At 50.7% G+C, this 14,120-nt stretch overlaps 1 protein-coding gene across 4 annotated transcripts in view; it reads left to right on the top strand.

The window, feature by feature from the left end:
• Window positions 1-14,120, top strand: part of LOC135230009 (protein FAM170B-like) — a 304,835-nt gene that overhangs the window by 213,008 nt on the left and 77,707 nt on the right. The gene's annotated exons all lie outside the window — the stretch shown is intronic.

Raw genomic sequence — 14,120 nt, 5'->3', positions numbered from 1 at the left:
AGAGAAATAAGAGCCTTTATACGAACAGATATATGCACAACGATGTTCATTGAAGCACTGTTTACAATAGCAAAAAGATGGAAGTAACCAAGGTGCCCATCAACAGATGAATGGATAAATAAATTGTGGTACATTCACACGATGGAATACTTCACATAGATCAAGAAGAATGATGAATCCGTGAAATATTTCATAGCTTGGAGGAATCTGGAGGGCATTATGCTGAGTGAAATTAGTCAGTTGCAAAAGGACGAATATTGTATGAGACCACTATTGTAAGAACTCGAGAAATAGTTTAAACAGAGAAGAAAATATTCTTTGATGGGTATGAGGGTGGGGAGAAAGGGAGGGAGAAAGATATTTGCAAATTTAGATAGTAGACAAGAACTATTTTAGGTGAAGGGAAAGACAACATACAATAAAGGAGAGGTCAGCATAACTGGACTAAATCAAAAGCAGTTTCCTGAATAAACCAAATGCTCCGAAGGCCAGAGTAGCAGGGGCAGCATTTGGGGGACCATGTTTTCAGGGGACATCTAGGTCAATTGACATAATAAAATCTATTAAGAAAACATTCTGCATCCCACTTTGGTGAGTGGCGTCTGCAGTCTTAAAAACACTATCAAGCGGCCATCTAAGATGCATCAATTGGTCTCAACCCAGCTGGAGCAAAGGAGAATGAAGAACACCAAAAATACAAGGTAATTATGAGTCCAAAAGACAGAAATGGCCCCGTAAATCCGAGACTACATCAGCCTGAGACCAGAAGAACTAGATGGTAACCATCTACAACCGAAGACTGCCCCGACAGGGAACAAAACAGAGCATCCCTGATGGAGCACGAGAGCAGTGAGATTGCAGACCTCAAAGTCCCATAAAAAAATCAGACTTAATAATCTGAGACTAGAGGAACCCTGGAGGTCACGGTCCCCAGACCTTCTGTTGGCCCAAGGCTGGAACCATTCCCAAAGCCAACTCTTCAGACAGGGATTGGACTGGATTATAGGATAGAATATGATAGTGGTGAGGAGTGACCTTCTTGTCTCAAGTGGACACATGAGACTATGTGGGCAGCTCCCGTTTGGAGGGGAGGTGAGAAGGCAGAGGGGGACAGAAAGTGGCTGAATGGACACAGGGAATACAGGGCTGAGAGAAGGAGTGTGCTCTCTCATTACTGGGAGAGGAACTAGGAGTACATAGCAAGCTGTATACAAATTTTTATATGAGAGACTGACTTGATTTGTAAAGTTTCACTTAAAGCACACACACACAAAAGATGGAAAGAATACACAGAGTCACAGCACCAAAAGAAATGGTCGACTTTCAGTCGTTTCATGAGGTGGCATATGATGAAGAACTGGTAGTAGTGAAGCAAGAAGTCCAAGCTACACTGAAGGCACTGGCGAAAAACAAGGCTCCAGGAGCTGACAGAATACCCACTGAGTTGGTTCAACAAACAGATGCAGCCCTGTACATGCTCACTCCACCATGCAAAGAAATTTGGAAGCTAGCTACCTGGCCAACAGGCTGCAAGAGATGCACGTTTGTGTCCATTCCAAAGAAAAGCGATCCAACAGATTGTGGAAGTTATCAAATGTAAATCATAGTATTAGTAAATATGGTAAACAAACAAACAAAGAAACTCTATCTACTCTACAGTGAATATGACATTCTATCCCCAGGAGATCTAGTGAGTTTATGATGTCGTTGTTAGGTGCTGTTGAGTCAGTTCCAACTCATAGCGACCCTGTGTACAACAGAACGGAACAGTGCCCAGCCCTGGGCCTTTCTCATTGCTATGTCTGAGCCCACTGTTGCAGCCACCGTCTCAATCTGTCTCATTGAGGCTCTTTGTCTTTTTCACTGACCCTCTACTTTACCAAGCACGATGTCTTTTTCCAGGGGCTGATTCCTCCTGATAATATGTCCAGAGTACATGAGACCAAGTCTTGCCACCCACCTTTCTAAGGAGCATTCTGGCTGTACTTCTTCCAAGACAGGTGTGTTCATTCTTCTAGCAGTCCATGGTATATTCATCATTCTTCACCAACAACATAATTCAAGTTTCTGTTCTTTTGTCTTCCTTATTCATTGTCCAGCTTTAGGATGCATATGAGACGACTGAAAATATCATGGCTTGGTTCAGGCACACCTTAGTCCTCAAAGGGACATCTTCGATTTTTAACACTTTAAAGAGGTCTTTTGTAGCAGATTTGCCCAATAAAATATGTCATTTGATTTCTCGAAGTCTGCTTCCATGGGTGTTGATTGTGGATCCAAGTAAAATGAAATTCTTGACGACTTCAGTATTTTCTCTGTTTATCGTGATTTTTTTATTGTTCCAGTTGTGAGGATTTTTGTTTACTTTATGTTGAAGTGTAATCCATACTGAAGGCTGAAGTCTTTGATCCTCATCTTCAAATCCTCTTCACTTTCAGTAAGCAAGTTTGTGTCATCTGCATGTCTAGGCTGTTAATGAGTCTTCCTCCAATCCTCGTGCCCCTTCTTCTTCATATAGTCCAGCTTCTTGGACTGTATGGATTATATGTTTTTTTAAAGACACTGAGTTTTTGGTAATTTACTACGGCAGCCCTAGAAAATGAATACAGAGCCCTTCACCAAGGACAAGTCAAGTTAGCACCAAAAATGCTCCTGTAAGGGTAGCCACGTAACATGAGACATGGCAGTTTTTAAAAGTATGAACTAAAACTTTCAGCTTTGACAAAGGAAGGGCTCCTCTAAGTCCAAGTTCTAAGTCCATTGCTGTTGGGTCAATTCTATCTCATAGCGACCCTAAACGACAGAGTAGAATTGACCCATAGGGTTTCCAAGGAGTGGCTGGTAGATTCGAACTGCTTGGATAAGTATTGTGAAAAAATACAACCCTGACACACAACTTTTCTGAGCTTAGTATTAAAACAAAACAAAACAAAAAAAAGTTGGTATCGAGTGGATTCTCACTCATAGGGACCCTACAGGACAGAGTAGAGCCTCCCCACAGGGTTTCCAAGGAGCGACTGGTAGATTCAAACTGCAGACCTTTTGGTAGCAGCCAAATGCATAACCACTGCACCACCAGTGGCTTTCAAATCAGCTATAGGCTGATGATCTTCAAATTCTTAGAACCTGGAAAACCTCACAGTGGTATCCACAGCTGGGAACTGTTCTCCACACTTGGATGACCTCAGACATCCAAATCCAACATGTCCGGAAAAAAATCTTTTGGTCATTTTCTCAAGTTTGTTCCTCCATGATTTTCCACATGGTAGAGAATGGCTCTGGTGACCATGCGCTCATGGTAGCCTGAATTCTAGAAGTCACCTTTGATTCTCCATTCCCCTCATCCCATACATCTGATCCACCAGCAATTCTTGGCAGCTCAAGCTCCAAAGTTCACCTCAAGCCTGCCCACTGTTCCCACCTGCACTACCACCATCACTCCTCACCCTGACCACTGCAGAAGCATCCTCACCAGTCCTCTGTATTTGCTGTCTTCAAGTTCTCCTGGGCTACAGTTAATTCCTGGGACACATTCTTTCTCAAGACCATTGAACAATAGAAGGAGAAGGGCATTTAGTTGTATGCTACCTCCTCCGCTTGAGCTGCATGCCCCTCAGAAATCACTTTTCACTGTCCACTCTATAATGTCTCTATTCCAATTTCCTGTCTTTGGCCGCACTGCTTTGATAGCGTGCATGCATGTTTGCTTCAGGGGTCATGTAGACAGCTGCTTGGAGGAATTTTTCTTAGTACAATCATGGTCGTGTGCCATCAAGAGATTCTGACTCATATCAACCTTGTATGACAACTTAGAATTGCCTCACAAGGTTTCCTAGGTTGCAGTCTTTATGGCGCAGCCCTGGTGGCCCCGTGGTTAAGACCTCGGCTGCTAACCAAAGGGTGGACAGTTTGAATCCACCAGTTGGTTCTTTGCGGAAAGACATGGCAGTCTGCTTCTGTAAAGACTTATAGCCTCAGAAACCCTATGGGGCAGTTCTGCTCTGCCCTATAGGGTCACTATGAGTCGGAATTGATTCAACAGCAACTGGTTTGGATTTTGTTTGGTTAGAATCTTTACGGGAGCCCATCTCCAGATCTTTTCAACCCCTGAGCTGGTGGGTTCCAACGGCCCACCTTTCAGTTAGCCAAGCACTTAACCGTTGCACCTCCAATACTTAACTCTGCGCCTGAGAGGGCCCTCTCCTGACGTCTTTCGCCTCCTCACCCCCTACACCTAGGCCTTGTCCTTGCTTCTAGACCCCACCCTCCCCTCTGGAGGCCCAACCCCCCCACGCCCGCCCCACACCTGGGCCGCTGGGCGGGGCCGGCAGCCATGTTCCACGCCGTCCAGCCAGTTACTCCCGGAAGCGCTGGGACGGGCGGTGAGGGGCCCGGGCCTGATGGCGCGCCTTAGAGAGGATGCTGTTCATGCTGCGTTCCCTGCCGTGTTCTCTGAAAGGTATGAAACTCCGACACCTGGCTGGAGGGACCGGCTCCCAGACTGAACAAGCCCGGCCCCTCGAAGGTGTGGAGGGAAGGCACCAGGAGGGCGGGTCCCAGTCCCAGCATCCCGGGGGCTCCAGAGGTTGGAGAGTCCGGACGCTGGGTTAGCAGCTGGCATCGCCCCCTCCGGCGTACCCCGTCCCGAGTGATCCCCAGTGGCGGACGCGGTGCGGGCCCGGGCGGACGCAGCCACTGTAAGGGCTGCGAGAGGGAGCCTCTGGCCCGGGAGACGCAGCTGGTCTGCGAAATTTGCATCCCCGTGGATTTGTGGCGGGGGGGGGGTCCAGCCGCGGGATCCAGCTGCGGAGTGCCCTCGGGCCTGGGGGCTTGAAGGGCTTGGGGAGAAAGGCCATGTCCAGGGCTGCGCCCAGGTCCCTACTCTGCCCGGGGCGGGTTTGCGGGCCAAGCTGGGGGGTGGGCACCTGCCCCCCCGCCCCCCACCTGCTCCCTGTGCCAGAGGGGAAACCAAGGCCCAGAGTTCGCCCGGGGGGGTGAGATTCCAGACTGAGGGCGGGGCACTCGCCCCCATTCGTCATCCCACCCCCACCAGACTCCGTAGGGTGCCAGGGACGGGGAGAGAGGTATCCCCCGCCCAAGGCCCTGCTGCCCCTTACTGTTTTGGGCACTGTGCCTGGGAGGCTGAGGCACCCTGCGCCCGCGCCCGCGCCCGGCTGGTCTACTCTCGGGGCTGGGGCGTCGGCGGGGCCCCACCGGGAAAGGAAGGGGTCCTGGGAATCTGTGGAGCAGCGCGGGGATCCTACTCCTTGTGGATGCAGCAGCGATTCAGTGTCTGTTAACAGTGTGGATGCCGGGTCCGCTCCCCCTCTGGGTGGCGGGGGTGCGGGTAGCATGAAGGGGTCCTGAGCGCCCATGTTGTTTGTTAACTTAAACGTTTGTGCGGCGCTGTGTAGCAGTCGCTGTGGACGCGGTCTCTGGTGCTGAGGGGATTTGAGGGTTCCTCACACTGGCGGGATTTGGAGCCTCTACCCTGGTGGCAGTAGGTTTAGTGGGTTACCCTGGTGGCGTAGTGGTTACGTGCTAAGGCTGCTAGCCAAACGGTTGGCAGTTTGAATCCACCAGGCGCTCCCTGGAAACTGTGGGGCAGTTCTACTCTGTCCTATAGCGTCGCTATGAGTCAGAATTGACTCGATGGCAACGGGTGTGTTTTGTTTTTTTTTTTTAGGTTGGAGATTAGGTGTCTCTCAGCCTGACATTTGAAAGTCTGGAGCTGACGGTTTATGAGGGTTTCTAAGGGTTTTAAGCGCTCCGGCCATGGGCACCAACCCGATCTTCCAGCACCTGCGGACGGACCGCCCCCCCCTCCCCCCCCCCGGGGGATTGGCTGCTCTGGGACCCGGAGCCCAGAGGGCGGTGAGAAGCTGACAAACGTGAGTGATGTCCTGCAGGCTCCAGTTGGTGGGGCAGCCCTGCTCACATGGTCTCAATACCGGCAATCGGGCAGTCGGCTTCGTGCCTGGGGGTGGTTTCCGAATGTTCCCTCGTGTCCCCCGACCCGTGCGGGGCGACAACTCTCCCCTGGGCGGGTACCTAGTAGAGGCCTGCAGGGCATCAGGGTATGGAGGGGCAGAGCTTGGGCGGGGAGGGCGCGGCCCTGCAGGTTCCTGTACATGACCACGGCGGGGGGGTGCGGGTCGTGAAGGCTGGGCCTGGTAGGGGACCCACTAGGTCGCACAGAAGGAGTGGGTTAGGATAATCATAGCATTAATGGGAGTATTGAGAGAGCGCCCTGGGGCGTTGGGTCCCTCGGGAAGAAAAGCTCCTGCTGTCGCCACTGGAGCGGTACCCAGTTCGTCCCATCTTAGGTCCAGGAGGTTCCCATGCTCGGAGGGTCTGGTGGGCAGAACAGAACCGGCGGTGCGCGCGCCCTCTCGCCCCCTTGCGCCGAATCGCTGAAGTTCAGTGTCAGGCTATTCTAAGCCATGGTTTTGGAACTGAATAGTGAAGCAAAGCAAAGAAATGATGCAGTGCCTTGATGGGACCGGTGGAGACAACAAGAAGCAAAGCACAGCTCAAACTTCAAAATTCCACTGAGTGTTAGTAGGATTTGGAGGAAGAAAATAGACGGAGACTCGAGAGCCCCAGAGATGCAGAAGGGTTAGAGGATTAGGGTTAGGGGTTAGGGTTTGGTGTTAGGGGTTCAGGTTTGGGGGTTAGAGGTTTGGGAGTTAGGTTTAGGGGTATAGGTTTTAGGTGGTTGGGGGTTGGGGTTAGGGCTGGGGTTACTAGGCTCAGGCACAAGTGGTTTAGGGTTAGGGTTAGAGTGAGGCTGAGATTGATTCCCCAGTCTTGTGTACCGTCTTTCCTTCGCCAGAGTTACCACCGATCTGTTGTTTGGTTGGAAACCCTGGTGGCGTAGTGGTTAAGAGCCACCGGTGCTAACCAAAGGTCTGCAGTTCGAATCCACCAAGCACTCCTTGGAAACTCTATGGGGCAGTTCTAATCTGTCCTGTAGGGTCGCTATGAGCTGGAATTGACTCGACAGCAGTGGGTTTGGTTTTTTTGGTTATTGTTTAGTTGGCTTTTCTCTACCCGCTCTTCGTCTCCCTGGTGAACATCAAGGATTGTTTCTGTGCGTAAATGTTTTCATGAGTTTTTATGATAGTGGTCTCTTACTGTATATGTCGTTTTGTGATTGACTTAGTGTGATGCGCCCCAGATTCATCCATGGTGTGAGATGTTTCGGAGATTCATCATTGGTCTTTATTGTCGTGTAGTGTTCCACTGTGTGTATGTACTGTAGTTTGTTTATCCATTCCTCTGTGGATGAGCACTTAGGTTGTTTCCATCTTTTTGCAACTGTGAATAATGTTGCAGTGAACACGGGTGTGCATGTGTCTATTCCTGTGACTGCTCATGGAAACCCTGGTGGCTAGTGGTTAAGTGCTATGGCTGCTAACAAAAAGGGTTAGGGTTTGGGCTTAGGGATGTTAGGGTTAGGGTTGTTAGAGTTAGGGTCGTTAGGGTTTGGGGTTAGAGTTTAGGGTTAGGGTTTTTTGGTTGGGGTTAGGTGTTAGGGTTAGGTTTAGAGTTTGAGGTTAGAGTTTGGAGTTACAGGTTAGGTGTTAGGGGTTGCAGTTTGGGGTTTAGTCATTAGGGTTTGGGTTAGGTTTTAGGGGTTAGGGTTTAGGTTTAGGGTTGGGGTTGGTGTTGGGTCTGTTTGGGATATGTGGTTTGGGGTTAGAGAGTGGGTGTTAGAGGGTTGGGGTCTAGAGGGTTGGGGTTAGAAATTGAGGGAGTTAGAGGGTGAGGGGTTAGAGGGTGAGGGGGTTAGAAGTTGAGAAGATTATAGAGTGAGGGAGTGAGAAGGTGAGGGTGTGAGGGGGTGAAGGTTAGGATTTAGGGTTAGAGGGTTTAGGCTTAGGGTTCAGAAGCTTGGGGTTAGGGGGTTAGGGTTTCAGGATTCAGAGGTTGGGGTTGGTGTTGTGGTTAGGGTTAGAGGGTTAGGGTTAGAGGATTAGGGTTAGGGGTTAGGGCTAGGGCTTAGGGGTTCAGGTTTATGGGTTTGGGGTAAGGTTTTAGGGTTTAGGATTAGAGGGTTAGGCTTAGGGCTTAGAGTTTAGGGTTTTAGGATTTAGAGTTTAGGGCTTAGGGCTTAGAGCCTAGGGTTTAGGGCCTAAGGTTTAAGGCTTAGAGTGAGCGTTAAGGCTGGGGGCTGGGGTTAGGGTTTAGGGTATTAGGGTTAGACGGTTTAGTGTTTAAGTTTAGGGTTTAGGGGTTAGGGGTTGGGGTTAAGGGTGTTAGTGTTTAGGGTTTTGGCATTTAGGGTGTTAGGGTTAAATGTGTTAGGGCTAAGGGTGTTAGGGTTTTGTGTGTTAGGGTTTTAACTGTTATGGTTTAGGGTTTAGAGTTAAGTGATAGGGTTAGGCTTAGGCTCATTCTTAGGTTTAGGGCTAGGGATTTGAGGTTTAGGGTTTGGGGTTAGGTTTGGAGGTTGGGGTTAGGATTAGGGCTAGGGTTAGAGGTTAGAGTTAGAGGGTTAGGGTTTCGGATTAGGGTTTCATGTTAGCGTTAGAGGGTTAGGGTTCGAGGGTTAGGGTCATTAGGGTTAGGGTGGTTAGGGGTTAGGGTTAGGTGTTAGGGTTTAGAGTTTACGGTTAGGTTTAGGGTTTGGGGTTTGGGATTTGAGGTTTGGGTTTAGGGTTTGAGGCTTAGAGTATAGGGTTTAGTGTGTAGGGTTTTGATGTGTAGTGTTTTGGGGTGTAGGTGTTTAGGTTGTAGAGTTTAGGGAATAGGGGTTAGGGTTTGGATTAGGGTTAGAGTTTAGGGCCTTGGGGGTTAGGACCTAAGGGCTTAGGGTCTTAGGGGCTTTGGGGCTCAGGGCTTAGGGGCTAGAGTTAGAAGGCTAAGGCCAGAGGGCCCGAAGGCCAGAGGGCCACGGTTATGGTTTGATTCCTGGCTGGCAATTTTTTTCCTTCAATATTTTGTGTAAGTCATCCCTTTGCCTTCTTGCCTGCATGATTTCTGCTGAGTAGTCCAAGTTTTTTTATTATTTACTCTCCTTTGTTGGTGACTTCCTTTATCCCTAGCCTCTCTTAAAATTCTCTTTATATTTGATTTTGGCAAGTTTGATTATTATGTGTCTCGGTCACTTTCTTTTGAGATCTACCTTATGTGGAATTCGATGAGCATCTTTCATGATATCAGGGAAGTTCTGCCAACAAATCTTCAACAGTTCCCTCTGTATTTTCTGTTAGCCCTCCCTGTTCTGGTACTGAAATCACTCATAGTTATTTCTCTTGATAAAGTCCCACATGATTCTTTGGATTTCTTCATTTAAAATTCTTTTATCTGCTTTCTCTTCAAATATATTAGTCCCAAGAGTTTGATCTTCAATCTCAGTAATTCTGCCTTCCAATTCCTCAATTGTGCTCTTATTACTTTCTATTGAGTTTTCTGACTCTGTAATTTTATTGTTAATCTTCTGAATCTCTGATTGCAGTCTCTCTATGGTTTCTTGCAGCTTATTAAATTTTTAACTCTGTTCTTGAGTAACCTTTTTAATTTCTTCAGCTGCTTTATCTTTGTGTTCCTTGGCTTGATCTGCATTTTGCCTCATTGGAGAAATCCTTGGGCCCTTCACTGGCATGCCATGCAGATCCACGACGTCCACTCCTGGCCCTGGCATTTGGCCGGTGCCCCACTGAACATGTGCTCGGGAGCCATGTTTCTCCACCCATCACTATCATTCCCCCACCAGGGGATATGTGAGTGTGGGAGTCACCATTTCTCACTGGCAGCAGCATCACAAGTCACTAGACTTCCAGGTACCCGCAGACGTAGGCTGCCTTCTGCCTCAGGAAAGGTCCCGAATCCTTTATACCAGATGCTGACACCGGGCCACTGGTGGACATTCATTTTCATCCACACAGAGGTCTGGGTGAGGGTCAGCAGGCCAGGTAGGTGAAGTCAAGGCCAGGTGGGCGGGACTAAGGTTTCTTTGCCATCACCATGGAGAGAGTCTCCCCACCGGAAGAGTGGGCAGAGCTTATGATGGGCCTGGTGACAAGACTTAGCCAATGGCAGAGATCCAGTCCGCCAGGCAGATGACACAGGGTCCTCCATTGTGACCTAGGACACCTAGTGGCCAAAGGATTTGAGCACACCCTGGGAAAGGCTATGCAGGCACAAGGGAGCCCCTGGTGCAGACTGCTTCACGGCATTGGCAGAGCAGGCCAGGGTCCAATTTTCCCACTTTCCTCAGGATATCAGTACGCAAGACATCCCCACTCACCATCTCTTGCCTCTCTCTCTGTATGTGTTCATTCTCTGAAATCTCTTCCTTCTCTCCCTGAGTCACTTCACAGCTTGGAGTGCCTGACAGAGTGCCTAGAGATGAAAGAGCAAAGGGGGAAGGCCTCTGGCTCTACTGATTGCCCATGGGCAGAGAAGATCTGCTAGTCTATCTGGAAGGTCTAGACAGTAGTGACTGATTGCGGAGCTACACCACGGGTGGACTCTGGCCAGGTGAAGCTTGTTGACATGTGGCAGCCTCTCCGGAGACTACTAATTCCGCTGATGACATTGTATGCAAATACCCGGGTGAGTGCCATGGGCAGAAAACATTGACACATACCTGCCAGAGGTCTATCCTGGGTCTGAAGCGTCCACCCTGGTCTCCAGGGTCTCATCATGTCAGCACACACTTTGCCTGCACACATGGAATCTGCCTCTCTCCACGAATGCCTTCTCCTCCTGGGAAACACAGGATGGCACTCAGCCAAGGGAGAGAACAGGCAAAGTCAACTGAAGCCCCCATTTTCAAGATTTTGCTTCTGCTGGGCCACAGCCCCCAGTGGCACACTGCATGCACGTCACTTCTCCAAACACAAGGCCGCAATCCGGGCATCCAGGGCCCCAGCAGTCCAGAGTCTGCGGGTGGCAGCATACTCTGCAGAGGGTGGCACCTCTTTGCCACGTACAGCAGGGAGGCCTGGGCCCTAGACTGGCTCCGCTAGAGCTCCACGACCTCAGCTATTTTCCCTGACCTTTGGCCCGTACCCTCATGAGTGTGTGATCTCTAGTTACACTTCTCCTCTGACCACTCTGAATCCGTCAACTGCGGATACCTGAGCGTGGACATCAACATCTATCGCTGGCTGCAGTGTCACAGGTCACTAGGTGTCTAGGCTCAGGCTGACGTTGGCTGTCTTCTGCCCAGGCAAGGAGCCTAATCCTTCCAAGGAAATGAGGATGTTTGGTCAGTGGCCGACATCCTTTCTTTCATGCACAGAGCAGTCTAGATGAGGGGAAAGAGGCCAGGTAGGCCAGGTGAAGGCTGAGTGCGGGGCCTAGGGCTTGTTTCCCAATCCCCATGGAGACAGCCACCAGAAGGCTGGGCAGAACTTCTGACGGGGACGAGTCACAAACACTGAGCCAATAGGAGAAGTCCAGCCTAACCGGCCAGTTCTGCAGAGCCCCCCATTGTACCCATGGACACACAACGGCCCCTCGTGTCTTTGGCCAGAAAATCGAGGGCACCAGGGAATAATTTCACAGTAGCCAACCCCTGATGTGGACACGTTCGACACACTGGGACAGCAGGCAGGTACCTCTTTTCCACTTACGCTACGATATCAGTAGACAAGGCACCCTTCCTCAGCATCTATGGCCCCTCTCTGTATGTGTTCATTCAGAGAAATCTCTTCCTTCTACCCCTGAGACACATCACAAGTATGAGGGGCCTGACAGAGAGCCTGGAGATGAAACTGGGGAGGCTTCTGGCTGGACCGCTTCCCGGTGGGTAGACAATAGCAGGTAGTCTCTCTGGAAGGTCTTAGCTTCTCTTGATTGACATGGGCAATACAATAGGGGTGGACCCTGGCCAGGTGGAGCTTGTGGACAGATGCAACCTCTCCGGCGACGAATAATTCCACTGCTGCTTTGTTTGGTGAAAACCTCGCCCGCCAACTCGGATGAGCAGAGAACATTGACCCACACCTGCCAGGGGCCTTTCCTGGGACTAAAGATCCCAACATGGTCTCAACGTCGTCACCCTTTCAGCACACACCTTTCCTACACACATACTCATGCCTTTCTCCGTCAGTGCCTTATCCTACTAGGAAACAAAGCATGCCGCTGAAAAAGGCCGACGCTAGGGAAATTGAAGAGATGATGCCATTTTCCAAGTTTTTGCTGTCTACATGTCCCTGCCTCCGGTGCAACGCTGTGTATGTGGACGGGCTCCGATGGCAAGGCCGAAATCCTGGCAGTCTGGCCCTGCAGTCCAATGGTTTATGGACGTGGGGACACGGATGACCTGTTTGCCACATATAGGAGAAATCCTTGGGCCTTTCACTGGCTTGCAGTTAAGCTCCACGATGTCCACTCCTGGCCCTGGCCTTTGGCTGGTGCCGCATTGAACGTGTGCTCCGGAGGCATGTTTCTCCGCCCATCACTATCCTTCTGCCACCAGGGGATATGTGAGTGTGGGAGTTACCATCTGTCACTGGCAGCAGTGTCACAACTCACAAGACTTCCAAGTACCCGCAGACCTAGGCTGCCTTCTGCCCCAGGCAAGGTCCCGAATCCTTTATCCCAGATGCTGACACCTGGCCACTGGCGGACATTCATTTTGATCAACACAGAGGTCTGAGTGAGGGTCAGCAGGCCAGGTAGGTGAAGTGAAGGCCAGGTGGGCGGAACTCAGGCTTCTTTGCCATCACCATGGAGACAGTACCTCCACAGGAAGAGTGGGCGGAGCTTATGATGGGCCTGGTGACAAGACTCAGACAATGGCAGAGATCCAGCCCAACAGGCAGATGACACAGGGCCCTCCATTGTGACCTAGGACACCTAGTGGCCACAGGATTTGAGCACACCCTGGGAAAGGCTACGTAGGCACAAGGGAGCCCCTGGTGCGGACTGCTTCAGGGCATTGGCAGAGCACGGCCAGGTACCTCTTTCCCACTTTCCTGAGGATATCAGTAGGCAAGACATCCCCACTCACCATCTCTTGCCTGTCTCTCTGGATGTGTTCGTTCTCTGAAATCTCTTCCTTCTCCCCCTTGTCACTTCACACCTTGGAGTGCCTGACAGAGTGCCTAGAGACGAAAGAGCAAAGGGGGAAGGCCTCTGGCTCTACTGGTTGCCCATGGGCGGAGAAGATTTGCTAGTCTATCTGGAAGGTCTAGAGAGTAGTCATTGATTGGGGAGCTACATCAAGGCGGACCTGGCCAGGTGAAGCTCGCTGACAAGTGGCAGCCTCTCCGGAGACTACTAATTCCGCTGATAACATTCTATGCAAATACCCGGGTGAGTGCCATGGGCAGAAAACATTGACACATACCTGTCAGAGGCCTATTCTGGGTCTGAAGAGTCCACCCTGGTCTCCAGCAACTCATCATCTCAGCACACACTTTGCCTGCACGCATGGAAATTGCCTCTCTCCACGAATGCCTTCACCTGCTAGGAAACACACGAAGTCACTCAGCCAAAGGAGAGCACAGGCAAAGTCAACTGAAGCCCGTATTGTCAAGATTTTGCTTCTGTTGGGGCACAGCCCCCGGTGGCACAGTGCATGCGCGTCACTTCTCCAAAGACAAGGCCGAAATCCGGGCAACCAGGGCCCCAGCAGTCCAGAGTCTGCAGAAGGCGGCACATGGATCGCTTCTTTGCCACATACAGGAGGGAGGCCTGTGCCCTAGACTGGCTCCGCTAGAGCTCCACGACCTCAGCTATTTTCCCTGACCTTTGGCCCGTGCCCTCATGATTGTGTGATCTCTAGTTACACTTCACCTCTGACCACTCTGAGTCGGCCACCTGTGGATACCTGAGTATGGAAATTAACATCTATCACTCGCTGCAGTGTCACAGGTCGGTCACTAGGTGTCTAGGCTCAGACTGACCTTGGCTGTCTTCTGCCCAGGCAAGGAGCCTAAGCCTTCAAAGGAAATGAGGACACGTGGTCACTGGCCGACATCCTTTAACCAACACTGAGTCCCTGGTCAGCATCCTGGAGTCCTGGCAAGAAGAGCCAGGCACCTCCAGGAGCATCTGGAGGAGGAGACAGGGGCTGAAGAGGCTACCACACCTACTGGTGCTGCTACACATGTCGGAGACCTGGCTGCAGAGGGTGCAGGCATGGCCTCAAGGTCAAA

Source organism: Loxodonta africana, unplaced genomic scaffold, assembly GCF_030014295.1.
Source record: "Loxodonta africana isolate mLoxAfr1 unplaced genomic scaffold, mLoxAfr1.hap2 scaffold_69, whole genome shotgun sequence".
Classification (NCBI taxonomy): domain Eukaryota; kingdom Metazoa; phylum Chordata; class Mammalia; order Proboscidea; family Elephantidae; genus Loxodonta; species Loxodonta africana.
Note: the sequence above shows the minus strand (reverse complement) of the source record. Positions and strands in the feature narration are given on the sequence as shown.